This window comes from Sciurus vulgaris (genome assembly GCF_902686455.1).
Source record: "Sciurus vulgaris genome assembly, contig: HiC_scaffold_272_arrow_ctg1, whole genome shotgun sequence".
Taxonomy (NCBI): Eukaryota; Metazoa; Chordata; class Mammalia; order Rodentia; family Sciuridae; genus Sciurus; species Sciurus vulgaris.
The window spans coordinates 172,207-200,113 of NW_027632781.1; the positions used below are offsets into that span (position 1 = coordinate 172,207).

General features: G+C 36.7%; 1 long non-coding RNA gene across 3 annotated transcripts in view; it reads left to right on the forward strand.

The window, feature by feature from the left end:
* Window positions 1–1,436: 1,436 nt before the first annotated feature.
* The window catches only part of LOC306652546, a 31,241-nt gene continuing 4,770 nt past the window's right edge, over window positions 1,437–27,907 (forward strand). For all 3 annotated transcript variants that reach the window (XR_013761446.1, XR_013761447.1, XR_013761448.1), the window contains exons 1-4: window positions 1,437–1,465; window positions 17,081–17,174; window positions 19,172–19,270; window positions 22,634–22,707. This is a non-coding gene — a long non-coding RNA (uncharacterized lncRNA). The remainder of the gene's footprint in view (window positions 1,466–17,080; window positions 17,175–19,171; window positions 19,271–22,633; window positions 22,708–27,907) is intronic.

Sequence of the window (27,907 nt, forward strand, 5' to 3'; positions counted from 1 at the left end):
GTATTTGGGAAGGGAGGGGAGGGTTCCTTGAACCCATCTCCCAGAAATACCAAAGACAACTGTGCTCACTAACTTCCCTGAGGATCAGCTCCACGGGATTACACACCCACACTTGATGTCTGATCCTTTGACTTTGACTCTGTAAATGCTGCTTGCAATCAAAGGAACTTTCAGTTCACAATGTCCAATGCTGCAAACTGACCTGCTAATTAAGTTTCAGTAGTTTTTCGGTTGAAATAAAACCCACATGCATAGAAATGCACAAATTATATATGTATAGCTTTATGAATTTTTGTGAGATGAACACAACCATGAAATCACCACCAAAAACAGAGACATGGACCTTTTAGCAGCCCAGCAGTTCCTTCATGATTAAACCTGGTCACACCTTACTGAAGTAGCTGGTTGCCTGTCTTTTCCACAGAGATTAATAACAGTGCTGGTGTGCTGTATTTAGACACATGTATTGTTCTTCTGTTGTCTGGATTCTTTCATTCAACTGTAAGTTCATGGAATTAATTGGTATTATTCAGTTGGCTTTTCCTCATGCCTAAGAATCAGGTGTTCTAATCATTCACAAAGTTCCACCCATTTTCCTGTCAAAGGACTATGTAATAGTTCCCATTTTGAACAGCATGTTCAGATGATTCAGCCTGGAGCCCCCAGCACTGGGCAAGTCTTTCAGATTCCTGCATCCCACCCCATAAAAATAGATCTGCAAAATGCAGAGTTCACCATAGTGGGCAATGCAGCACTTGTCCCCTAAGGGGACACTTTAAAACGACCCCATCATGGGAAAGCCCAGAACGCTTTAGACCCTTTAGCGAGGAACCTACAAAAAAATCTCTCGAAATTCTCCCTGCCAGGCATGTCCCTGACCTAGAAAAGCAAGCTGAAAATGCCCAGTACCGGGAGGCTCAGTCCCTGGGGCGCGGTGGGGATGCTGAAGCGCCTGCATCCCCCCGGACCTCCGCAGAGATTCATCCCAGACCGTGCCCCGCCAGCGTGCTCGCAGGCGTCCCCACATGGGCAGGAAGGCGGGAGGAAGGGCTTTGCTCTTGCAGGATCTCCTCCTCGCAGGCCCTCAAGCCCTAGGAGCAGGCCTCAAGTGGTTTGGGGTTTCAGACAGGGCGATTTTACAGTGGGCGGAGCCACGCGGGGTCATGCCCAACCCGCTGCGGCTTTCTGCGCAAGCCCAGCTCTCCGCCGCTGCCCGGGCAGGAACCGTTCCCCGCCTGATGGCTCCGCGAGCGCTGGAGCGCTGGAGCTGTTGGGGCGTTGGTGTCGTGTCGGTGGGGGCGTTGTCGTCTGGCTGGTTCACAGCTGGAGGAGACCTAGTAGCTGGACCACGTGCGGGACGCACTCTGCCTTCCTATCAGGCCGCCGCCTTGCTCTCGGGGAAGGCTGTGGGTCTAACGCCGCTCTAGGGTAAGGTCGCCGCCCTTGGTAATGCCGCCTCCCTTGGGTAAGGCCGCCTCCCTGAAGTCAGGCGGCCCTGGGCTAAGGCCTCCACTCTGTGCGGGGTCTTGGTTGATGTGTCCTGGGGCAGAGGGAGTGCTTTTGGAGACCGACCCCAGGGTTCTGGGCCTGGAGGTCGGGGATCCTAGACAGGGAGGCCTCGGGGGTTGGGCATAGCTGGACTGGACGCCAGGGACTCTGGGTGCGCTCGGCTAGCCCTGCGCCTGGGTCTGGGCTGAGGACAGGGAGCCCAGGGACCTGGCAAAGGCCAGGTTGCAAGTGCTCAGTCCGTCCTGCGGCCGGGGTCTGGGGTGTGGACCTGAGAGGCCAACGCTGGCATGGCAGACCCCTGTGCCCCAGCCTTTTCAGACCCTCTTTTCAGATCCTCCAGTGACACTCATTTTTGTTTTGCTTTATTTTTAATATATTTTCAGCTGTCGATACCCCTTTGTTTTATTAGCTAATTTATATGCGGTGCTGAGAATCCAACCCATGGCCTCACACATGCTAGGCAGGTGCTCTACCCCTGAGCCACTACCCAGCTCTACTCTGTTGGTTTTGAAGGAAAAGAATCCAAACTACCTAGGGCTCTGGATGCCTGGGGCTGGGGAGGGACTCAGAACATTGAGAGCAGGCGCTACGTTTTCTACCTTTTTTCTGGCTGTGTGAGTGCACTCCTGTTGGTGGTCAGTGCTGTGCCTAGTCTATTGCTTGGGACACTGTAAACACCAGCTTAGGGAGGACCCAGGAGTAGCACTCAGGATTTTCCTTTCAGTTGTTATTTGTTTCCGTATCCCCTGTCTTTATTTTTGAGAAATCATAACTATGTGTTGAAAAAATTAGAAGAATTTGGGGTAGGGAGGAATACATTTTTAACAATAGGTTTTTTTTTTTTCAAAGTACTATTTGCTCTTTAAGAAAAAATGAAGTTGCCAGAAAAAGGAATCACCTGCCTTCTCCCCTGCCCCCTGATATTTCATTACTGGGTAATCAGACTTCAAGTGTTTTAGTCATTCAGGTTTTTTTTTGTTTGTTTGTTTGTTTGTTTGTTTTTGTTTTTTGCATATATAGTATATTTTTTTCATATATAGTATATTCTTTTATTAGCCAACAATACACCACAAATATCCCTCACTTTTATTAACATGCCTCATTCTTTTTAAAAGCTGCCCAGCTGCAAAGTTATTTTTATTATAATGCTGAGAGAGGAACCAAATTCCTGTTGCATTCTGTATTTTGTGTGCAGAGAGCTGGAGGCTTTGTTGGTTTAATCGCTACATTGTGCTTTTTAAAGATGTACTGTTGCATTCATCTTGGTGCTAGTTTCCTGAAATTTCAAGGGAAACAGAGTTGAGAAAATCATAAACAGTCTGCATCTAAGCATGTATAGTCTGAAACTTTAGTCTAAATTGTGTAGCATTTTATGTGGGAACTGTGCTCGATAACATTAAAATATCATAGTACTTTAGTTCTTGTTCTTGATAATAGTATCTTTCCCATAACACCAAAAGAAGTAGCATTTTCCCTTTTCTGTAGATTAATAAACAGGCTCAGAGAGATTAAATTGTTCAAGATCCCATTGCTTTTTAAATAATGATGTCTGCATATACCCACATGTACTTAATCCAAGAACTTGGATTTTTTTGCTCTTTCTTTTTAGCAGATATGACAATTTATACAAATTGCCTTACAAAACTGTTCAACTTACTTTTCTTTCTTTAAAATGGCAAAATAGTGATAAAAATAATAATGTGCACTGAAAATTGTCAAAAGGATAAATAGCCAGAAACTAAAATAGTATATTTTTATATGAAGTTTCTGCTAATGTATTATTAAAATATTAAAGTTGTTTTTATGCTGTTAGCCAAAAAGGTGAGGGATTGTGTTGTTTTAGTCACTGTTCTGTGCTATGATAAATTTGCAAATGTAGCTCTTACAACTGTTTATTTTTTACGAACTTGGATAATCTCATTAAGCATTTTTTAATGGATCCAGTCAAACTTATAATATGTTAATATGTTCAAAAGAACACAAAGAGGGCCCTAAAAAGTATAGAAAGATTGAAATTGCTTATTTAATTTTTGGTCTTTTAACAGTCTCTTAAAATGCATCAATAAGATGTGTGTCATGATATATTATTTTAATTTGTTGTAAGTTTTTAGCAGATGTGACAATCATATCGTGTAAAAAATAAGGAAAATACTGAAGTTAATAAAGTATGACAAATATGTATTTATCTCTTAGCTTATGTTGGTTTTTAGTGGGTTTTATAATTGTTTCAGGCAGAGCAAAATCTCTATACATTATTTTGAGACTGCTGACTTTTAGCTATGGAGGGGGATGAGGCCAGGGAAATATTGCTGTTTTATGTATTTTCAAAAATTAAGAGCTATCTTATTGTTGGTGGAAAGGAATTGAAAGTTTATTTTCCAGTTTGACCTCAGTATCCTTTTGGGTGCAGGTACTCATGAGTAGTCAGAATCAAATCAACTATTTTTGGTCCTATGAATCTTTTTAAAAAAGCATCAGGGTTGCTGTCTAGAGTATAAAATCTACTGGAATTTTTTTCTTTGTTAGAGAAATGAACACAAAATTTATTAAGTTCCTAAGGCACAGTACTGGACTCCTATTTAAAAACTGATTTGTATTAAGTAGCAGTCATGCAATGGCATAAAGAATCTGTTCCCTGATAATTGTTTTGTTAAAATTAAAAAAATAATAGTGTGTTGGTAGAAGGGGGAGGGTCTGAGAATTGGTTGTCAGAGAATGGGAAAGTGGTTTCTACCAGGAGGAGTAATTGGTAGAATCAGATGTGCCAATGGATGTCAAGGAACAGGAGGACTTTCTTGAGTTACAGTTCCTTGAGCTTCTAGATACTGAAAAAATAGGTAATTAAAATCATTATCATGTATTAGCTCTGTTCTGCTAAGGATTGAGTTAGAATAAGTAACCCTTCTGTAAACTGCAAACTCTTACAAGCTTCCTGCAATAATCATATTACCATAGGTCAGTTCATTTTGTAATCTGAAGTGATAATGAGCATTGAAGAGCTGTGGAATGTGCAGTGCTGTGAAGTCCTATCTTCTCCATACCTTCTAGAAGCCAGCACCTCCAAATCATCCTCCTTCGGCCTTTGTTTGTGTTCTCTTTTCCTTCCAAATTTTACCTGTGACCTAGGGTTTGGTTGTCATCTTTCTTTTTAAAGTTGAGTTTTCTCTTCTGGTGATTCCACAGCCCCGTGGTTTCTGCTGTCCTTCTCTTCCCACTTGCCAAGGCTCCCTGTTCTGCATGACCAGTCTCATTTTCTTTCCTAATCTTCAGATTTTTCTTTTCTATTATTATTATTCTTGCTAAACACTGGATGGCTGTCATTTCATTATTTCAAATCAGTATCTTTGCAAATGTATTCTTTTTCCTCTAATTTTCTTAATTATATTAATGAACTTGATATTTTATTTGTCAATCGGACTTAAAATCAAAAAGTCATCTTTTTTATTCCGTATTTTTATCAGTGCATTATCGTTGTATATGATGGTGGGGTTTGTTGTTACTCAAAAGGTCACCTTGGATTTTTCACTCTCTCACCTCAAAAATATGTTGTTGCCATCTTATTGTATTGTGCTTCCTGATTATTCTTGCTTCTTTCTATTCTTTCAGCAATCGTGTACATATCAGAGATTCCTAATCTCTAGGATTTTGTCATTCCATTCATTGTGCATACGGCTATTAAAGAGTCTACATGTGTCCTTGATCATCATAGTTTTTGCCTGATGACAGAACAAAAATCCTGAAACAATTATTGGCTGTTTATTAATGTCAGTCATTATCTGAGTGCTTTATTCTTTTTTGCATCCTAATTTATGTTGGCATTTGCTGTGATCCCCACTTTATAGATGAAGAGTTGGAGACTTCATGAACTTGACAGATTTGCTAATGGTAGAAGAACTCGGAATTGAATTTTAAGCCTGTCTTCCTTGAAAGTCTGTGTTCTTGACTACTATGTGTTTGTTTTTCTGCACTTTTGAAACTTAGTTCTTTTTATGATCAAACTTAGGTTTCAACATATGACCTCAAAAGAAAGTAAACTTTAAGTTTTACTTTACTTTTTTGGCTTTTTGTGTGTTTTTATTTCTTAGAATTTTTTTCTTATCTCTCTCTTCCATGTGAAAAGTTAGCTCACACATAGTCATGCCTCACTTCTGCCTTTCCTGTCTGTGTAGTAGTAAAGTCTGTTTTTGTTTCTATAGGTACTTGATCTTTGATACTTTCTGTTCTTAATTTCATTTTGAGTGTTCTAACAGTTATAATTGGAGTATAAGATTCTGGAAAGCAGAAATAGTGTTTTATTGTTTCTGTATGTCTCAGTAGATGCTCAGGAAATACGGGTAAATGGGTATGGAAATGATCACTGGTAAATTAACCCTTTCTTTGGCATTTAAGTAGTGTTTGACTTTAGCTGCTGGATGTCTCCCTCTCTCTGTCTTTTACTTACTTGACACCCATCCCCCACCACACGTTTATTGGAGTTTTGTGTCTGTAGCAACCACACTGCTGTATGAGTTCTTTAGTTTTCAGATTGCTGAGTATAAATTAGTATCAGTCATTTATTCAAAAATCAATTTATGCATATGATTTCTTGGTATTATATATAAAAATGCTTAAAATTAACAGTTTGCATTTGATTTATTTTCCATGTTCTTGAGGTGGGCAAGCTTCTTAATGAACTACAATATTCTAATATGTTGACTTCCCAATTTCTTTTATGTTTATATAGATATGAAAGAGGAATAAAACTATTTACTGTGCTGTTTTATTCATTTTGGTGATATCAGGAAGGTCCAACAAAGATTAAACATCACTTTTAGATACCTGAACAATTCATATACGATTTTAGATTTAATTTGATCATCTATCATTGTTAATGGTTATCATGCAGAAGTTAGTTTTTTTCTCTTACTTGTCTTTGCAGTCAATATTGTGTTAATTTAGATTCTTAATTCTTGCTTTGATAATAAAAATATATTGCTGTTAAGGATCATAAACTTTGTATAGATTGGTGATAGTAATGGGGGAGATGTTTGCTTTTTGGAATGCTAAAATGCTTGAATGTAGAGTGAGGTTGTAAGGCTAATCAGTTGGTCACTCTCCCTGCCCTCAACTTTATAAAGGTAATCACAAACACCTACTTTTAGGTTTTAAGCACTTTTAAATTATTCATTGATTTAATTAACAGATGAAATAGTTACATGGTTCAAATTTTAAGTGGTACAGAAATATATAGTTTGACGACATCTCTTCCTTAATCTCCTAATGTTTCTACTGGGAGGTAGCCACTCATCTCTGAAATAATCTAATAGAAACTATTACTTTATATACATACAAGTAAATGTGAATTAATTTTCTTTTCATGTAAGTAGAGATGAGGCACATTGCAGATTTTCACTTGCATTTTTAACCTGAATGTATATCTCTTAAATTCCATAGCAATATATAAAGAACCACTCCATTCTTTTAAAAATACTTGCATCCTCAAAGTATGCTGTATATAACTGCAGTTTTAGATTGTGTCAAGGCCCTGAGTTCAATTCCAGTACTGGAAAAAACAAAAGCAGTGTCTTAAGTTAGTAGAAGGAAATATTTAGAAATGCCATAGCTCAAAAAATTAGTACGAAACAGTCTTTGGTTTACAGTGTTTAGAATGATTGCTGCTTTATTCTCGTGACATGTGAAAGTCTTTTTACTCTGAATTCTCATGTTTTCATTCTTTTTCTTTTGATAACTAGAGTGGATTTTAAAATCCTGTTTCATCTTCATACTCAAATATAAGTGAATTTTGGAACACATAAAGAAAGTCACTGCAATTGTAGTTTCAAGAAAAAGACTACAGGGTACATAGTGAGTTAAAATGCATTATAAATTCCATCCTGAGAAATTTTCTTTAAATACTTTTAAAATATTTTAATAGGATTAACTTTTCCCTTTGAATAGAGTGATTTGAACTGTTTCTTCTTTCATGAAACAAAGACAACTAGAAATGGATATAGGAAATTCTACAGTAATTTATAGCTGCATTATACTCTACTGTACTATACTATTATCTATTTCTGGATTGTGGTTTTTATGCCATTGATTTGGCTTTCAAGGAAAAGAAAGGAAGAAATCAGCATGGATTTATAATAGTTGAACTACTTCATTGTTTATGATGAACAGTAAGCTTGCTTTTTTATAAATAACACTAAGCTTGCTCTTTCTTGACAGGGACTTATCATCATCACTGATTTTATTGTTTCTATATAGCATTTAATAAAATGAATATTGGTCATACTGATATCATAAGTCATATATTTATATACACATAATATGTAGACATCTGGTACACAGCCCAGAAGGCACCATTCATTTAGAATACTATGTAAATGACATAGCCTCTACTGCATCCAGAGAACTCCTGATATTAATGAGTTGTTTTAGTCAGTTTTTTCTGCTGTTGTGATCTTACTTGTGGAAAAGAGCAAATTTAGAGGAGAAAAAGTTTATTTGGGCTCCCAACTTCAGAGTTCTCAGTCCATTGATGGCTGACTCTATTGCTCTGGGCCCTATATGAGGCAGGACATCATGGCAGAAGGACATGGAAGAGGAAAGCAGCCAGGGCACTACACCAGGAAGCAGAGAGAGACCATTTCCCTCACCACAGACAAGATATAGACCCCAAAGCATGGTCAGGGACCAACTTCTAGCCATACATACCCTACCTTCCTACAGTACCACCCATTTAGCTCCTATCAGGGGATTAACACACTGATCAAGTTGCGGTTCTCATAACCCAGTCATTTCACCCCTAAACTTCCTTGTATTTTTCACACATGAGCTTTTAGAGGGGACACTTAATATCTAAACCATAACAGTGATGCTTCCTGGATTTTCCAGGCAGCATGTTTAGACCTTTATATCTTTGGTGTTACAACATTTTCATGTTGTGAAAGAGGCAGGCAAGTATTATTTCCATTTTATACATGATGAGTTATTGATCTCAGACACAAAATGACTGAATTTTTATGAATCTGTTGTGTTTTCTGTAAAATATTGATGATATTGTACTCAGTGATCTACAGTGCTTAAGGACATAGAGCTTGGTGTGAGATACACCTAAATCTCAACCTGTTTTGGTTTCTTGTAGCTCTAAAGGCTTGAGCAAGTTAATTTAATACCTTTTTTGTAAATTTCCACCATTGAAAATAATACTGTGTACATGAAATTTTTTGAAGATTTAAATGCATTAAGGTACTGGGAACATGCCAAAGCTTTATATACTTTTTTATAGTTGCTTTAATAATCAGTAATAAAGGCAATGTTATTTTGTGTGCTGTTTTTTTCAGAGATTATGATATCACTTACTTTGCAGCAGAAAGTGAGGAACCTCACATATCAGCCATATGTATTTAAGCAGAGGCCAGTGTGGACCAGCCATATCTCATTTATCAATATTGTAAACAGTTAGTGGGAGGAGTAAAAAAAATAAGAGGAGGAACTTCAAATAATAAGAAAAATAGTTGTTCCATAGTCCAGAACAGGCTGATCCAGATAGGGCTTCATACAGTGTAGATAAAATAAAGGAGGAGATTTGAATCATCTGGTCACACAAAGAAGAAATGAGAAATGACTTGTTTGGAGTTTTAACCCTTAGAGTATTAATACTGTGTCTATGATCTCTGAGGTGTTCCTTTCTTTTTTGGTGGTGCTGGGGATCCAACCCATGGTGCCACTCATGTCAGGTGAATGCTCTACCACTCAGCCCCATCCCATGAGGTGTTCCTGACATATCATCATTGCTACTATTCTTCATAGTAACTTTGAGCCACCAAGAAGTGTTTGAATTAGAACCAATGTACTATAGAAAGACTTGGATTAGTTGGTTTTAATCTTTGGAATCTGAGTACCAGTTACCTGTCCATTCATTCCTTTCACTCTTTTTGAGAGGAGTCATGCTGGGGAGAGATCTCAGGGGAAATTAACCACTAAGCCACATCCCTAGCCTTATTTTATATTTTTTTTAAAGGCAGGATCGCACTGAGTTGCTTATTAGCACTTTGCTTTTGCTGAGGGTGCCTTTGAACTACGATCCTCTTGCCTCAGCCTCCAGAACCACTGGGAATACAGGTGTGTGCCACCGTGCCCAGCTGTCCTTTTACTGTTAATTGTACTTGATCATAAAAGTACTAAATTTGAATATGTTTATTATTTAATTTGATTCATAAAATTGAGCTAATTCAATAGGTTTTTGGTCAGTAGTGTGGTAAATAATATGAATTCAGATCTCAAATATGTTTGATTTTGGGCCTTTTCTCATTGTTACTTTAAAGTTTATTTGTAAAGGTCAGTGTTTTTTTTTTTTTTTTTAACCCTTTGTTGCCTTCTGTTAATAGGGAACATTATTAAAATAAAGTCCTAAATATTTGTGTGGATGTGTGTGTTTGGTCTAGTAATCTTCTCATTTATTTTAAGTGATACAAAAAAGCATTTACCTCCAGGGAGATTTATTGGAATCTCAAAACATTAACATTTTGAGAATTTAGAATCTGCTACACATATAGACTAGTGAATGCCTATAGCAAAGAAAATATGTGGACAACTGTCTTGTACAGGACCTTTACTCATGCAGAACTGAATTTTGTAAACACACTAAATAAACCCTTGTGGTAGATTTTCAGTATCCAAAAAGTAAGTTCAGTAATTAGAATGAGCCGTAAGCAGTTTCAAGCTTGAAGTTTGTGTTTAGGCACAATTTCTCACAGTGGTCTAAGATATCAGAAATGCAGAGTTTTTTAAATGGGAACCGTATGTTTGCATGGCTTGACAATTATCACACCAAAAGGTGATGGTTTGTTGTGTTTCAAGTTGGTGCTTAAATAAAATTGAGAGGGCTTTCATGTTCTTATACGGTTTATCTCTGGTGCAGTTGTTATTTCAATTAGAGGACTTTAGGCCATTTTAAGATTATGACCATGCATTATGTATAAGCAAAAATGAATTCCAGGTTTCATCAAGAAATAATAAAAGCATTTTTATTGCTACACTTTCTTGCAGGATCTTTAGTTCTTCACCTGTTTCCTGAATGAGAAATGGGAGATGAAGGAATGAATTTAGTCAGCTAGTGTACTTACTTAAGATGAATTGTGTTTGTTTCCCCATGCAGAGCATTTTTCCACTCAAGAGTAGAGGACAAATATGGTTTGGGTAGTCTGGAAGGTAAAGAATGCCCCTTCCTTCCCCCAATAGGTCCATGACCTAATCCCCAGAAGTGAATGTGTGATCTTTTGGTAAAGAGAAATTAGGGAGGCAGATGAATTATGGATGCTAACCAGCTTACAGTAAGGTAGAAAGATTATTGTGGCTTATCCTGATGAGCCCAGTGTATCCTTGCACGTGTCCTTAAAAGTTGAAGGGGAAACAAAGTTGACAGAACCAGAGGGAGAGCAGAATGAGAAGGACCCATTTCTACCTGTCTTTGGAGTTGGAGGATAACTGTGAGCCAGAGCCAGAGATTGCAGTGCAAGGAAACAGTCTTCCCTGGAGTCTTCAGAAAGGAAGAGTCCTGATGTGACACCCTTCCTTTTAGCAATCCAACAAGACCTGTATCAGACATCTGACCTCCATAACTGTAAGATAAAATACACTGTGGTTTTAAATCAGTAATCATTCTGTTAAGGCAGAGATAAAAGGAGCACAGTTAAGGATGTTGAGACCATTTGGTTATTTAGGTATCTGGTATCCTTTTAAGGTATGAGAACTAGGATCATCTTGAAGTTCATTACAGTAATCTAGGAAAAATGTTAAGGATAGTGACAGAAAGGGATTTTCATGGCCAGTGAAAGTAACAAAAGGTGGTTTGAAAGTTGAGGGAGGCCATGTTGAGGGTTTGGTTTCAGATATACTATATTTGTTTGTGTTTTGGTTGGTATTAGGGAATTGAACCCAGTGGGATTTTACCACAGAACTACATCCCTAGCCATTTTTATTTTTTATTTTGAGACAGGGTCTGGCACCATTGCCCAGGCTGGCCTTAAACATGTGATCCTCCTGCCTCAGCCTCAGTTGCTTGGATAACAGACATACACCACCAAGCCCAGCATCAGATACCCAATCTGAAGTGATGGTGGGGACCTACTTCCCTTTGAAGTTAATTTAGAAACTTACTAAAACTTCATTGGATGCACTAGACAATTTGTGCTAAAGGTTAATGTTCAACCAGTAAAGCAGGAGATAAACACACACACACACACACACACACACACACACACACACACACACTTGCCTTAAATCTCAGAATTAGGGTGTTGAGGGAGGAAAGGACAAAATTAACAACCATGTAAATAGCTCTGTGGCAAACCAAAACTGGGGTTCTTATCAATTTCTTTCCAGTTTGGTTGAGAAAGAGCCTAGTACTTGAAGAAGTTGTGCGTATTCATTTTTCGCAGTAGGATTTTGTCTGAGTTCATTCTAAGTATATAAAAATGCATTTTCATTCTAGGCTCAGATGAGAGAGATGACGAGAATGTCATTGGGCAGCAGACATTATTAAAACTTTTGCTGTCTTTAAAAGTACTTTTGTTCCTCCACAACATTACCTTCTGCTCAACACCAAAAAAAAGCACATTCTCTTGAGTGACACAGGCTGTCTTTCTGGCAGTTACCACTGTTCCATAGTGTTCATTGTATTATATATTATCACAGTAACAAAAGTGTGTGGTTTATTGTCATTGACTGTTACTGTGTTCCAAAATTGTTTTTTGTTTTCTGCTGAATAGGTGATACAACAAATTAAATGAATCCCTTAATGCCTGCTTATATAGTTGGTTTTCATCCTGTGTTCCTACAACCCTGGGATTACTTTTTCCCCCAAGAATTCTTTTTTAACTGTCTTATTCTCTTCAACTTGAAAAGTTACTGACAAGAAAAAAATAACCCTTACTAATTTTAACCTTTGAATTTTTTTTTTTTTAGGAATTTCCCTGCCCTTTTGGATTTCTGTATTTAGCCTGCCTAGTTTGCCTATTTGATTAAGTTTAAGGAATTTGTCAATGGATTTTTTTTTTATCCTTTTCTATGTGTGTTGACAATTGTAGAGGTTTATAAGGGAGAAACAGGAACACTGGAAAGATCTTGTGCTTCAGTTAGCAAACTATTCAAGCTGCTTGCAGTAATTGAAATCCCCAAAGCATCCTCCTTTCTAAAACTTTGTGGGTTTAATTTCTGGGTCAAGAACTTAAGGATGGCAGTTTTGATAGCTGTTGTCCTCGGTAGTCCTAGTCACTGTTGGCATGTGACTTCTTTGAGATCAGAATGGATAATTTGTTAAAAGAGGATAACTGTTGACAATTGTTTAAAATTTTTCCAAAAAACTAAGATAAACTCCCCTTTTCTCTCCAAAAGGAAGGGAGTATTTGTATAATGTAGCAGTTAAAGTCAAATTCAGGGAGCATGGATGCTTTGGCTTAGCAAGAATCTTATTGTATTTTCAGATCATTTTATTGCCAACCACTGTCTTTCTGGTGGTGTTCAGGATTCTGCTACTCTGTGTCTAATGAAGAAAGGGAAGCCACATAGTAATTAGAACAGAGAATGTTTAATGTAAAGAATTACTATCACAGGCTGTTGCCTAGTAAGAAGTAAAGAGAGCTGTGAAAAATAATAGTAATTGATGCCAGAGCACCCTGTGCTTGTAGGACTATGACTGAGTAACCAAGCAAGCAGCCCTCACAGGGCTTGAGATGCAGGCCTCATTGGAGAGGGCTTGTCTATGACTCATTGAACAACAGAGAAAGAGGGTTGATGGAATTTGCTAGAATGTCACCTTCTCTGGTACCAGGGACACATGTTTATAGGAGGTATTTCAGCAGGATCTGTGTTCTACAGACTTGTAGCCTCAGGAGGGAGGGTGCACAGGAAGCTGTGGTCTGTGGTGCAGAGCAGCAGCCTGGTGCTGTAGACACCTGCCAAGCAGTGCCCTAGATGGAAGCAGAACTCTTCTCTCCTGCAGTGTCTCTGGTGCCATCTGCTCAACATTATCCATCAGTTGACATTGGTACAGAAACTAGAATAGTTTTTCTTTGTGCCTATTCCCTGGTTTAATCACTGCAGCAAATTGCTGTTCTAGGCTTTTCCTGAAGTACACATTCATAGCTTTTGCACACTCTGCCATCCAGAAACAACTTCTTGAAAGTAAAGTGTTGGTAGACTCCTTTGGTCTTAGAGTCCGCTCCTGCCTTTGTCGTTCCCATTTAGCTGATAATGGTCATTTCCCTGCTATGTACCCTCTCACATTTTTAAATGTACAAAGGCAGTCATAGTCCTGGACCAAATTTTGGGGTATTTTTTTTCTTATAAATATAGTGATAAGATTAATGGCTCTTTTTTATTAGCCTTAGGAATTATTCCACAGTTCCTTTGGCTTATTTTACCATAAGATTTTTGTTCCTGTTTTATACAGCAGACTAAAAGAAATCATCACCTTTCATAGCTTTTACTTTATGATGTGTTTAAAATCAGCCAGGATACTACAGCCATGAACTCTGTCAATATGTCCTTCAGTGAGTAGTTGTGTCTAATGAAAACATAAACTAGGTAATTTCATTGTTTTCTTCTTTGTAATTATTTTTCTTCCTTTGCACAAATATTAAAGTACAGTATTTTGTTTGTGTTATAGTCAAGGAAAATTCATGGATGAAGATGCTTTCAAAGTTTTATGATGGGGTTCAAGTGTCAGTAATATAGTGTGATGTTTTTGACTAGCTCTCATTTTATTGCTGTTTCCACCATAATATAACAACAAGAATTCAGAAGAAAAAAAAAAAAAACTCACATAACCTTATGCCAGCTGGCTTTTATAGGCCAAGGGAATGATTTAAACAAGATTAGTGAACATACCTAGGTTGTTTTCAGGTTGATATTCTGAACACATTTTTAAAATCTCTTGGGCATTTTACCAGTATTTTTGTATTCTTTATATTTATAGTACTTACAAAAATGATTTAAAATATTTGCTATTCTCTGAAATTTACTGTGGTTTAACACTATGAATAATTCAGAAGAGAATCTATTGAGTCGCTTTCCTCCTGCTCTGTGTTTCTGTATCTGTACATTTTCATGTTAATAATCTCACTAGTTAGCCTGAGGACACTGAAATATCAACTCTTCCAACTTTATTGTGGACTCTGACATCTCTACCTAGTGAGATATTCTGTAAATAAAACTTGAAATTGTGCTGAACCTCCAATATCTTGTAAGGAGTGATGGCTGCTGCATCATGGAGGTACCACATATCTAGTGGATTCTGATCTCTCACAGAGAGTGGCAAATTGGGATACCCACAAGAGCTTTTGTCCTTAGGATGATATTTTAGTACCCAGCAGGGTGTCTTCAACTGCCTGCATGGTGGTAATTGGGGTATCTATTCCAAATGATTCTCACGAGAGTGAGTTGACCATGCCTAGTCATCTTTCTCATGTTTGTGGTATTGCATGCAGCCTTTTTTCTACCAGTCTTACTGCTGGCACTTGGTGTCACCAAGCTGAAGACACTATGATGCCATGGCAGTGCATGAGCCTCTCTTCTTAACATAGACCACAGGACCATGCTCTAGCAGCCTAGATCTCTCAGCAGGGGTGTGTCTGGGTTTCTCCACTACCCCCACCTTGATGCTGGTTAAGGGTGCCTCCCAAATATTGTTTTATGCCAAGTTCAGCCTTAAAAAAAAAAAAAAAAAGCCAAACTGGGTATTTTTCTGATTTACCAGGAAGAAAGCCTAGATAAAGTATCCTGAATGAAGAGTCTCCTGAACGCATGCTCTGATTCTGCCTGGAAGATTTGGAAGTACATCAAATTTTCCTTGACATCTCAGGGAAAATCCAAGTCTCTCCTGTGCTGAAAAGATTATATTTGAACTTAGAGTAATCTACATAACTTTTTGATGTTTTTCTATAAAATATCATCCTTCTGTATAATTAGGGAGATTCTGATGCCACAACTTTTACATTTTGGAAGCATTTAGGGCACTTTTTCTTACAGTATATGTGGATTCATTTTGATATAAGGGCATGGAATGAATAATTAATTTGCTCAAAATTAATGCCAAATATATCCATGTGTTTTCATCCATTCTTCTCTTGGTGGGCATTTGATGTTATTTCATAACATTTTCTAAATGTTTTTAGTTGTAGGTAAACACAATACTTTTATTACTTTTCTTTTATTAGTGTCATGCTGAAGATCAAACCAGTGCCTGGTACATGCTCAGCCCGTGCTCTACCACTGAGCTACAACCCCCACCCTCATTGCATGACTTTTAAATGGTGACTTCCAGCACCAAGTGCATTGAAATTCACATGTCATCTGTGCATACTTATATAAGAACAGTAGAAATATGAGCAAGGATTGGAAAAACTGGATGTCATGGTGTTCATATTCCTTGTATTCTGAGGACTAACCAAACTGCTTTTGGAAGTGGAAGTCCACATAGTAATTCTCCCAGTGTATGATTGTTATTTTATCCCCCAAACCTCTCCAGTACTTATTATATTAAGACTTGATAAGTGCTGATCTGCTGGGGTGAGCAGAAATGTGAAGAGAGTTTTGAATATTATTTCCCTGAATGTTAAAAATGTTGATGGGTTTTTAATGCGTTTGTAGACAATTTCTATTTCTTGTTTTGAGAATTCCCTATCTCCTGTTTTCCTTCATTTCCTACTTAGATTGGTGATATTCTCCTCAGCTCACTAGGCAGAATATTCCTCTCTTCCTCTCATCTAGTTTTCCCTTGGGCCATATGCATTCTGTTTCTCCTATGAATGCATTGTTTTTTAAAGATCAATATTTCTGAATTTCATCTGGTCACAGGCTCTCTTTAGGGTCCCTTTGGTGTTTTCACACAGCCTGTTTTATTTTTCATTAAGCAACCACACACCAGTTCAAATGACTCCCACCTCTGAAAATGGTCAGTTATTCAGAAATCCATGTCACCTTTTGCTCTGAAATGCATCTCAGAATTTTCTTCAGTGGAAGTATTGCATACTGCACCCAAATTCTGTGTGCTGTTATGTTCAAATTCAGTACACATTTCCTTACTATATTTTCCTTTCGTGCAACAGTTTATCATTCCTACACAAGGTGACAGAATTGAAACTCCTCCAATCGAGTATCATAATTTAAGACTAAAATTTTGGCCATTCAGTGTTTAAAATGTTGAAGCTGTGTAATGTCAAGTGCAATTCTTAAAACAATTTCAAAGAAGATTTATACAGTGTAGAATTGTGGGGACAATACAAAGTTGACTGATTAAATACCCATGCTACTTGTTCTAGATATATGTACATCAGTGCATTTGTTGAGAGGAAATACATTTCCTAGGTCCCTCATCTTGATTTACTCCAACAGTAGCCAGAAGAACATAAGAGCACATAGTATACCACGGTGCCTAGGATAGTGTAACTTACAGGAAAATTTTCTTGCTCAAAATGCACTCATCTAATTTTCAGTTGCAATGATTTCACCCTGACATATATAGTGATGAATTAAGAGTGTTGATGAAATCTTTGTGCAACTCCTTATTGATATTTCTATTACATAGAGTATCTGGGAACAATATCCAGTGGTGTGCGATTCTGACATATCTGGTGGAACTGATTGAGGAGCAAAGAGCATCATAAATGGACATGTAGAAGGTAAGAACCATAAACAATGCAGAATACCTTGGTGAGACTATGGGCTTAAAACATGAGCATTAATATATTTTATTTTTTCCAAGACTGTACAGATGAGATAGCTAGTAAGGACAAAGAAATATAATGGAAATATAATGAGTCATACATTGTTAGGTTTCTGCCACAGGTTAAGCTGTTGGTACTGATAAAGAAACTGAACTGTGTGTTGCATTTTGATACATGCTTCAATCAAAGGAAAGTTGAAATAAAGAAAGGGAGAGAAGAAGAGGGAATGAACAGTGAGAAAGGCATTGATTCCCGGGAGACAATGACGAAAAAAGGAGCTAGTACTCAGCACCAAGAAGGACATTCAAGTCACATATGAGCAGGGAAAAGAGCAGTGTTTTCAAAGTGTGGAAAGTATGTGTGAGTTTCCAGGTTCAAATTTGAATGAGGGGTAGAGTAAAACTTTCCCAACCTTCCTGACTTAGTCGCCGTTGGAATGGAGTTGAGGAGAGAAGGAAGGATTCCACATTGCTACATTTATTTACCACAAAAGATTATCGATTTATACAATCTAATGACAAAAAATATGTTGCTACTGCCTATGAAAAATTCATAGGGGAGAAACATCAATTATGAAAATACAAAAAACTTTGAATGATTATGAAATGTTTCACAAATCCATAGGTATCTAAAATTCACTTTGGAAAACTTACAGCTCCTTCTAAATTTTAATTTGAGGAGGACATCCTGGGAGAAATCCAAAGATATATTCGAGTTAAGGTAGATATCGTGGAAGCCAACCAAGTTCTTACTGGAACTCTGAAACTGTAATGAATCATCTAATGGGGCCATGTTCTGAATCTCATTCTAACTCAACCGTCTTTGCTTTTACGAATTCTTTATATTCTAAGGTGATTTCAATGATCTGGTTTTGCAAACATTTTTTTTTTTTTTTTTTAGCCAGAATGAGAATGTCCCTTTGGTGTATTTTGAAGAACAGTAGTGGATCCCACACATCAGAACACAAGCAGCTCACATGCCAGCATAAAGATTGCTATAATTCTGAGCATGTCTCTTGGGTAGTGTGAAGAGTGCAAAAGACAGAGATTTAGAAATCATGTTTTTAAGATAAATTTTCTTCTTTGGCAGGCAAGAAGGAGTTGCAATACTGCGTACAAAGAATCCCAAATGGAATGAATCAAGTACCCAGCTGTAAAGGTTTTTTGAAAAAGCTAAAAGGAAGGGGAAATGAGGGGAAAACCAGACATTAGCTAGGTAATTTTGGAGGGGATAAATGAGGAAACTGAAAGAATGCAATTCAGCTTCTGTCAGGTACCTGCCTTAAAACCAAAGGTGAGATGATTCCTGGTCCATAGATGATTGAAACCAGTAGGGACTGGAAGAAATTTCTCCTCCATACCTAACAGGCCCACATTCATATGCGTGGCAAACATATCAGTGATTCTGATGAGAGGCCTAGAATTTTGAAGCTTTGGTTGTTTTAAAGACAGCTATTATTTCATTACTATTGGGGATTTTTCTATTACTACTACTTTGACTAGTACTCCTACTACTACTACTACTGCTACTGCTACTACTGCTAGTACTAATCTACTGCTGCATTGGAAAGAATCCATATCCTCAGGTATGTAAAAAATGCAGTCTCCTGCATTTTTATTTGTTTGGGGATTTTTGTTGAATACAACCAAATTCTGCTAAATTCTGATCTCCAGGTACCTAGTTTTCTACTCAGCCAGCACTTTCTGAAAATATTTGAAATCATGTTTAGGTTTGTTGTACCAGACTCATTTTTAACCAGAAATTTTGATGGAATTCATTCCTTTATTCCACAAACACCAAGACTATTACTCACAATGGATATACTAAAGACTTTGCAGCAAAATACTTTACTGGTATCTGTCAAATCTGTGACTTTTCAGAACACATTTTGCTTTGGATTGGCTTTTCTGAATTCTTAAATCTTTATCATGTGGTTTTGCTTTTCTTTTTAGATGTGGAACCTGCATCTGTCCACAAGGGTGGAAAAAGATAGATGAAATGGCTTAAACCAGAGGATTCAGGCAAATAAGGCATGCCACTGTCCCACATGGGTATGAAAAAAGCAACCTTACATATATTAGCTTTGGTTCTAAAAGCATATATCTGATCTAATTAGTTCAGAAAAACCTGTCTGATGAGAAATAAATTATACCTTCCCCTGGATTCTCGTCACAACTTTGGACTTTTTGATAATAAGACAAATGAGGTGCAGGTTGCATTCTTACAATAAATTGGATCAAACAATTCTGAGAGGTCACTACACATATGTGCTGCCATCTTATTACTTCAGTTTTGATGTTGAACTTCTCAGGTTCCTTGCTTGATCCTCTGCATACAGATGTCTTGTTCTCTAGCATTGTGCATCATCACATTGGTATTTGTACCCTGGTCTGAGTATTCATGGTCATCACAAAGGTGTTCTTACCATTGGAAACGTAACTGCAAATTTTACTAAAGCTGTAATTCTGATATTGATTTAGTATATTTTAGTCATGTGGTTGTATTCAACAAAAATCTCCAAACAAATAAAAAACCCAAAGCTAATGAAATCTTTATTAATTCTATCTAAAATCCTTATCACTCAGGCTGAACTGCATATTCATTCAGTAGGAACATGAGGTGGTATTGATATATTCCAGTTTTTGTGAGTATATATTTAACTTTCTTTTCAGTGTCTAAGGACTTATATGCTTTCTGTGAGGTAATTCATCATCTACTTTTATGTTTCATTAATAACTGAATGCTGGGTGAAATACAAAACATTTACAAGATATCTTGTCTCCAGGAACATAAAGCCTGCAACTAAAATCAAACATACAGTTCCAAAAAATGGAAACAGGAAGAAGGGAACAGGGAAACTGAAATCAGTTAACTTTTGCAGTGCAACTTCTATGAAAACATTTATATTAAAACCTTTGAAATGATAGGCAACTTCTCACTCATGATTTATATGTTTTCTGCAATGCATTGGGAGGATTTGCTCCATCAGGTCTATATTGGTGTTTGCATCCATGTTTCAAAATATTTCTGTAAATGTCTGAGGAAAATACCATATCATAGACATTTCTACAAATAAACTTCCCAAATTGGAGTTGTTACACCAGTTACCTGGATTATGAGGCTGATTTGCTTGCCACCCAAATTTTACAGATAGGCGCAGGTGAGCAGAGCTAGATTCCAGAATCCTGAGACCATAAGGATTTTTTTTTTTTTTTTGAAACCAGTATGTCAAGTCCTGTCTGTGAAACAGGAGAAACTCATTTATAAGACAATGTCCACTCTACTGTGATACCCAGTGTATTGACTTAATGCATTGAACTTTTTTTATGGTTCATATGCTACTTTATTTCATGACTTCCATTACCTTTGTGGTCAGCTTGTAGCAAGAAATGACAAAATGTATGATCATATGTACTTTCATTTATTGCTTCCTTATAAAATGAACATTTGCTGGTGAACACTCTTTCATGAAATTTTGACTCAGAGCAGTCAATACATAATACTTCCACACACCAAGGGAGTATTTGCTCATCACTCTTTGACTTGCTGTTTGTTATCCTCTCCATGGTGATGACAGAATCCAGATCCTTTTGGAGCCATGCCCTCCATTCAGGCCTGCATCAGACCAGTAGTGCATGGTTGCATTCTCATCATCCATCTCCATTCATGAGATGAAGCCTCAAGTTCTCATGTCCACATAGTTGAGATTGGTCCAATTATGAATGTATATGTGGCATATGTTACCATCTTTGGAATGTGGGTTTCCAAGTGCCTCAACATTTCTAGGCATCTTTCACAGTACGGTTGTGCCTAATCTGCATCTTTAGCCCTTTCCCCACCTGCACACTCCTCTGGCATTTTTCACCAATTCCTATATCGTCAAAGACTGTGCCATTTAAGCCTTGTCTCTGTGTCATGGTGCAGTCTTCCACACTGTGACCATTTTCTGCCTCTGCATGATACCCTCACTCCTCAAGTCTGTATTCATTCCTACCTCTAAAATTGGCACTATCCATGAAACTGTTATGGCCTCAGAATCATATCTCACACACAATTATGGTTGCAAATAAAGTGTTCACACCAATGTGATATAAAAGCAGCCCCTGGCAGTCCAGGACCTAATGGAATAAAGAGGAAATGGAACAATTTACAGGTCAAGTTGTTATTTCCCAGTACAAAAGAGGGTCCAAGTGTGAGGTAACACTAGAAAAGGAAAACCAGTGTATGTCAGGAATAGCAGGCACTATGATTGATGCTTCCAAAGGTGGAGTGAACACTAAAAGAAGAAATGAAGAAAAAGGAAAGGAAAGGAATATTCAGTTCACTGGTAAAAGTGGAACAGTGACAATTTGTTGTGTTGATTCCAAAAATGATGTGCAGTGGTTCTTGAAAAGTTAGTATTATGACAAAGATATAGTAATGAGTGTGAAGATTCTTTTTTTTTCATTCATTTTTTTCACATTTAGAGACTTCATTTTGATTCATTGTACACAAATAGAGTACAAATTTTTTTTCTATGGTTGTGCATGATGTAGATTTATACCATTTTTGTAATTATACATGTACATAGGGTAATGATATCTGTCTCATTCCACCATCTTTCATACCCATGACCCCTCTTCCCTCTCATTTCCTCTGTGTAATCTAAAGTTTCTTCATTCTTCTCTCACCTCCAACCTCCCCACCTCCACTATGTATCATCATCCCCTTATCAGGAAAACTTTTGACCTTTGATTTTTGGGATTGGCTTATTTCACTTAGCATGATATTCCTCAATTCCATCTATTTATCTGCAAATGCCATAACATTATTCTTCTTTATGACTGAATGATATTCCATTGTATATATATGTCACCATTTCTTTATCCATTCATCTGTTGAAGGGCATCTAGGTTGGCTCTGGTTTCCATTGTAAGTTTTAATATTTTTTCTGTAAAATGTCCTTTTTCCTTGAATAGATGGACCTTTGAGTCATCATATGCATTGAACATGATGAACTCTAGTGTCTCAGGAGTATTGGATCAGCCTAATTACTCCCTAAATAACTCAGTATACCCTGAGAGAAGAGGGGCACCTCTCTGTTTACATATTCTTGGGAGGCTGAGGCAGGCTGATTACAGGTTTTAAGTCAGCCAGCGAATTTGCAGATGCCCTGCCACCAAATAAAAAAGGCTTGGGATTTGAAGTAGTGATACAGTTCTTTCCTAGGATCCACCTGTGCCTGTGTACAATCTCTAGGCCTCCATGCACAACAATCCAAAAGTTACAACATTCAACTAAAATTAAGCTTAATTTAAAATTATAATTATGGAAATAAAATTATAGAAGTGTTACTATTGTCCTTTCTTACTTGGGCAGATTTTTGCTCAATATAACAGTTTAAAGTAGCTTAAGTACATCTTTATGTTTATTAGGAGAGTCACATTTGGACATGTTATCAGCAGAAGAGCAGGAGCGGCTCAATGGCATGAGAAATAGCCAGCAATGGGTATGTAAAGTGTCAATTTAAATTTCTTGTCAACTTATCTTATTTGCTTACAGAAGGGAAATTAGGCCAAACAAAACAAAGCAAAATATGTATAGTATACTTCTAGTATGTATATTTTAAATGATTTCTATAAGACCAGACAATGAAGAGAAGCAGTAGAAAATAACAATGTACACCTCACTGAAAAAAAGGCCTTAGGGACAATAAATTTATCATGATAAATTCTAAAAAGAAATGATATTGAAAGTGCTGTCAGTAAGCAGAGACTGAAGAGGAGATGAGGATGAAATTCAAGAAGAATGAGAATAAAAAGGGTTTAAAATAAGAAGAAAAAGGAATCAAGGGCCCTAAAGCAAGGAATGAATGAACATATCTGAGAAAATCAGATATATCATGAGAAAAGAGATAAATTGGGAAACCCAGAGATATAACAAACCAAAGAATTAAAAAAAAAACACACTTTAAACCTTGGAAATCTTCCCATTTCCCTGGTACTGATGTAACTGAAATAGAGTGACCTCTGTCTAGGATTTCTGATTTTGGAAACATATAGCTTTTTTCTTTTATTTGGTGCAGGTTCTCTGGTCTAATTCTGAGGTCCTTGATTCATTTTGAGTTGAGTTTTGTGCAGGGTGAGAGATAGGGGTTTAATTTTATTTTCCCAGCACCATTTGTTGAAGAGGCTATCTTTATCTACTATGAGATAGGTGTATTTATGTGGGCTTATCTGTGTGTCCTCTATTCTGTACCATTGATTACCTGTCTATTTTGATGGCAATACCATACTGTTTTTGTTATTATTGCTCTGTAATATAGTTGAAGTTCTGGTATTGTGATATCTGCTTCACTTTTCCTGCTAAGAATTGCTTTAACTATTCTGGGTCTCTTATTCCTCCAAATGAATTTCATAATTGCTTTCTCTATTTCTATGAGTTACATCATTGGAATTTTAATTGGAGTTGCATTGAATTTGTATAGCACTTTTGGTAATGTGACCATTTTGACAATATTGATTCTGCCTATCCAAGAACATGGGAGCTCTTTCCATCTTGTAAGGTTTTCTTTCATTTCTTTCCATAGTGTTCTGTAGTTATTGTAGAGGTCTTTCACCTCTTTTTCTTGATTCCCAAGTATTTTATTTTTTGAGGCTATTGTGAATGGGGTAGTTTTCCTAATTTCTCTTTCAGAGGATTCTCACTTATGAATAAAAATTTATTAGGTTCATGAGCATTGATTTTATATTCTGGTACTTTACTGAATTCATGTATGAGTTCTAGAAGTTTTCTGGTGGAATTTTTTGACCCTCTAAATATAGAACTATATCATCAGCAAATAGGGATAGTTTGAGTTATTCCTTTTGTATTCATATCCCTTTAATTTCTTTGGTCTGTCTAATCGCTCTGGCTAGAGTTTCACAGACGATGTTGAATTAAAGTGGTGAAAGAGGGCATCCCTGCCTTGTTCCGGTTTTCAAGGGAAATGCATTCAGTTTTTCTCCATTTAGGAATGATTTTGGCCATGGGCTTAGCATACATAGCCTTTACAATGTTGAGGTATATTCCTACTATCCCTATTTTTTTCTAGTGTTTTGAGCATGAAGGGGTACTGTATTTTATCAAATGCTTTCTCTGCATCTGTTGAAATGACCATACGATTCTTAACTTTAAGTCTGTTGATGTGGTGAATTAAATTTATTGACTTCTAGATGTTGAACAACCTTGCACCCCTGGGATAAAACCCACTTGATCATTGTGCACTATCTTTTTAATATATTTTTGTATGTGATTTGCTAAAATTTTGTTAAGAATTTTTGCATCTATGTTGTTAGGGATATTGGTCTGAAATTTTCTTTCTTCAATGTGTCTTTTACTGGTTTTGGTATCAGGGTGATATTAGCTTCATAGGTTGAGTTTGGAAGGGCTCCCTCGTTTTCTATTTCATGGAATACTTTGGGGAATATGGGAATGAGTTCTTTGAAGGTCGTGTTGAACCTGACTGAGAATCTATCTGTTCCCTGACTTTTCTTGGTTTGGTAGGCTTTTGATGACTTCTTCTATTTCATTCCTTGAAATTGATCTATTTAAATTGTGTATGTCCTCCAAATTTAGTTTGGGTATATCATATGTCTCTCTAAAAGTGTTGATGTCTTCGAGATTTTCTATTTCGTTGGAGTATAGATTTTCAAAATAGCTTCTAATTGTGTTTTGTATTTCAGTAGTGTCTGTGGTGATATTTTCTTTTTCATGATGAATTTTAGTAATTTGAGCTTTTTCTCCCTTTCTTCACTAGTGTGGCTAAGGGTTTATCAATTTTGTTTATTTTTCCAAATAATCAACTTTTTGTTTTGTCAATTTTTTGAATTGTTTCTTTGGTTTCAGGTTTTTTTAATTTTTTTATTTTTTCTTGTAAACAAATGGGATACATGTTATTTCTCTGTTTGTACATGGCGTAAATGCATACCATTTGTGTAATCATAAATTTACATAGGTTAATGTTGTTTGATTCATTCTGTTATTTTTCCCTTCCCCCCACCCCTCCCACCCCTCTTTTCCCTCTATACAGTCCTTCCTTCCTCCATTCTTGACCCCTCCCTAATCCTAACTCTAACCCTAACACTAACCCCTCCCATCCCCCATTATGTGTCATCATCCACTTATTAACGATATCATTTGTCCTTTGTTTTTTTGAGATTGGCTTATCTCACTTAGCATGATATTCTCCAATTTCATCCATTTGCCTGCAAATGCCATAATTTTGTCCTTCTTTATGGCGGAGTAATATTCCTTTGTGTATATATATATATATATATATATATGCCACAGTTTCTTTATCGATTCATCAATTGAAGGACATCTAGGTTGATTCCACAATCTGGCTATTGTGAATTGAGCAGCTATGAACATTGATATGGCTGTATCTCTGTAGTATGCTGATTTTAAGTCCTTTGGGTATAGGCCAAGGTGTGGGATAGCTGGGTCAAATGGTGGTTCCATTCCAAGTTTTCTAAGGAATCTCCACATTGCTTTCCAGAGTGGCTGCACTAATATGCAGCTCCACCAGCAATGTATGAGTGTACCTTTCTCCCCACATCCTCGCTGGTTTCAGTTTCATTGATTTCAGCTCTAATTTTAATTATTTTCTTTTCTACATTTTGTGTTGATCTGTTCTTCTGTTTCTAGGGCTTTGAACTATAATGTTAGGTTGTTTATTTGTTGACTTTTTCTTCTTTTATTGAATGCACCCCTGCAATGCATTTTCCTCTTACTACTGTTTTCATAGCGTCCCAGAGATTTTGATAGTTTGTATCATTGTTCTCATTTATCTCTAAGAATTTTTTATTTCCCCCCACATCTTCTATTATCCATGCATCATTCAATAGTGTATTATTTAATCGCCAGGTGTTGGAGTAGTTTCTGTTTTTATTTTGTCATTGATTTCTAATTTCATTCCATTATGATCTAATAGAATATAAGGAAGTATCTCTATTTTTTGTATTTGGTAAGAGTAGCTTTGTGACATAACATATGGTCTGTTTTAGAGAAGAATCCATGTGCTGCTAAGAAAATGTATTCACTCATAAATGGATGGAATATTCTACATATGTCTGTTAAGTCTAAATTATTGATTGTGTTATTGAGTTCTATGGTTTCTTTGTTCAATTTTTGTTTGGAAGATCTGTCCAATTGTGAGAGAGGGGTGTTAAACTCACCTAGTATTATTGTGTTGTGATCTATTTAGTTCCTGGAATTGTTACGAATTTGTTTAGTGTACAAGGATGCGCCATTTTGAGGCATAAATATTTACAATTATTATGTCTTGCTGATTTATGCTTCCCTTAAGCAGTATGAAATATCCTTCTTTATCCCTTTTGACTAACTTTGACTTGAAGTTCACTTTATCAGATATGAGGATGAAAACCTTCGCTTTTTATACTGTGTCTGTGCCTGTGGTGTTTTCTCCCATCCTTTCACCATTAGTCTGTAGTTATCTTTTTCTATGAGATGAATCTCTTGAAGGCAGCATTTGATATATGCTTCCATCACAGGAAAGTTGGAAATAAGAAAAAGGAGAGAAGAGGGAATGAAGATTGAGAATCTTAATGAGAACAAGGAGTTTAAGAAGGAAAAAAAAAGTAGTGGAACTCAGTGGAGTGTGGGAAATTCAAGCCATATTTGAGAAAGGAAAAGAACAGAGTTTTTAAACTGTGGGAAGAACTTTTGGTTCAAGTTCCAAAGATGAGTGAAGGAGAGAGTCAAACTTTCTCACATTTCCTGGTTTAGTTATAGTTGGAAATGAATTGAGGAGAGAAGACCTGATCCAAACAGCTAAGTTCATTTACCATAAATGATTAGGAATATATACAATTTAGTGATATACAATGTGTTCCTAATACCTAGGACAAAAATAATAGGACAGAAAAAAAAAATGGGTTGGGGATATGATTCAGTATAAAGCATCCCTGGGTTAAATCACCAGTACAAAAAAAAAGTGCTTGTCTATAATATGACTTCAACATGAGAAATCAACAGAGGATATTTCATTCCTATAAAAATGACAAGAATTTTAATAAAATGTTAACAATAAAAAAAATATAGGGCAGAAACAGCAAATGGAATAATAGGAGTATGAATTGTTATGGGGCATTCCCCAAAAAGATTTTGAAAATTCTCTTTGGAAAGATTACATATACTTTGACATTTTATTTGAGGGGACAGCCTCAGGAGAAATTCAGAGCTACATTCAAATTAACCTACACAAATTGAAAACTGACAAAGTTCATACTAGAAATCTGAAACTGTAAGAAATCATCCCTTCAAGTTCATGTTCAAAAGCTCATTCTGACTCAGCAGGTCTTTGAATCTACATGTCCATTAAATTCTAAGGTGATTTCAAATATCCTGTTCACAGACAACATGTTTTGGAGTCAGGGAATGGATGTCCTTTTGGGAAATAAAAAGGAAATGGTATCAGTTTCTACAGTTCAGGACACAAGCAGATCAAGGGAAAGCATAAATCTTTCATTCTGAGAATATTTCTTGGGAATTGGGAAGGACTCAAAAGACAAAGATGAAGAAATTGTATAGCTAAGATGAGTTTTCTAAGTTGGCAAGCAAGAAAAAGTGTAGCTAATTCAAACAAAGAATGTAAAATCGAAAGAATCAAGTTCCCAACTCTAAAGGTGAAGAGAAAGGAAAATGAT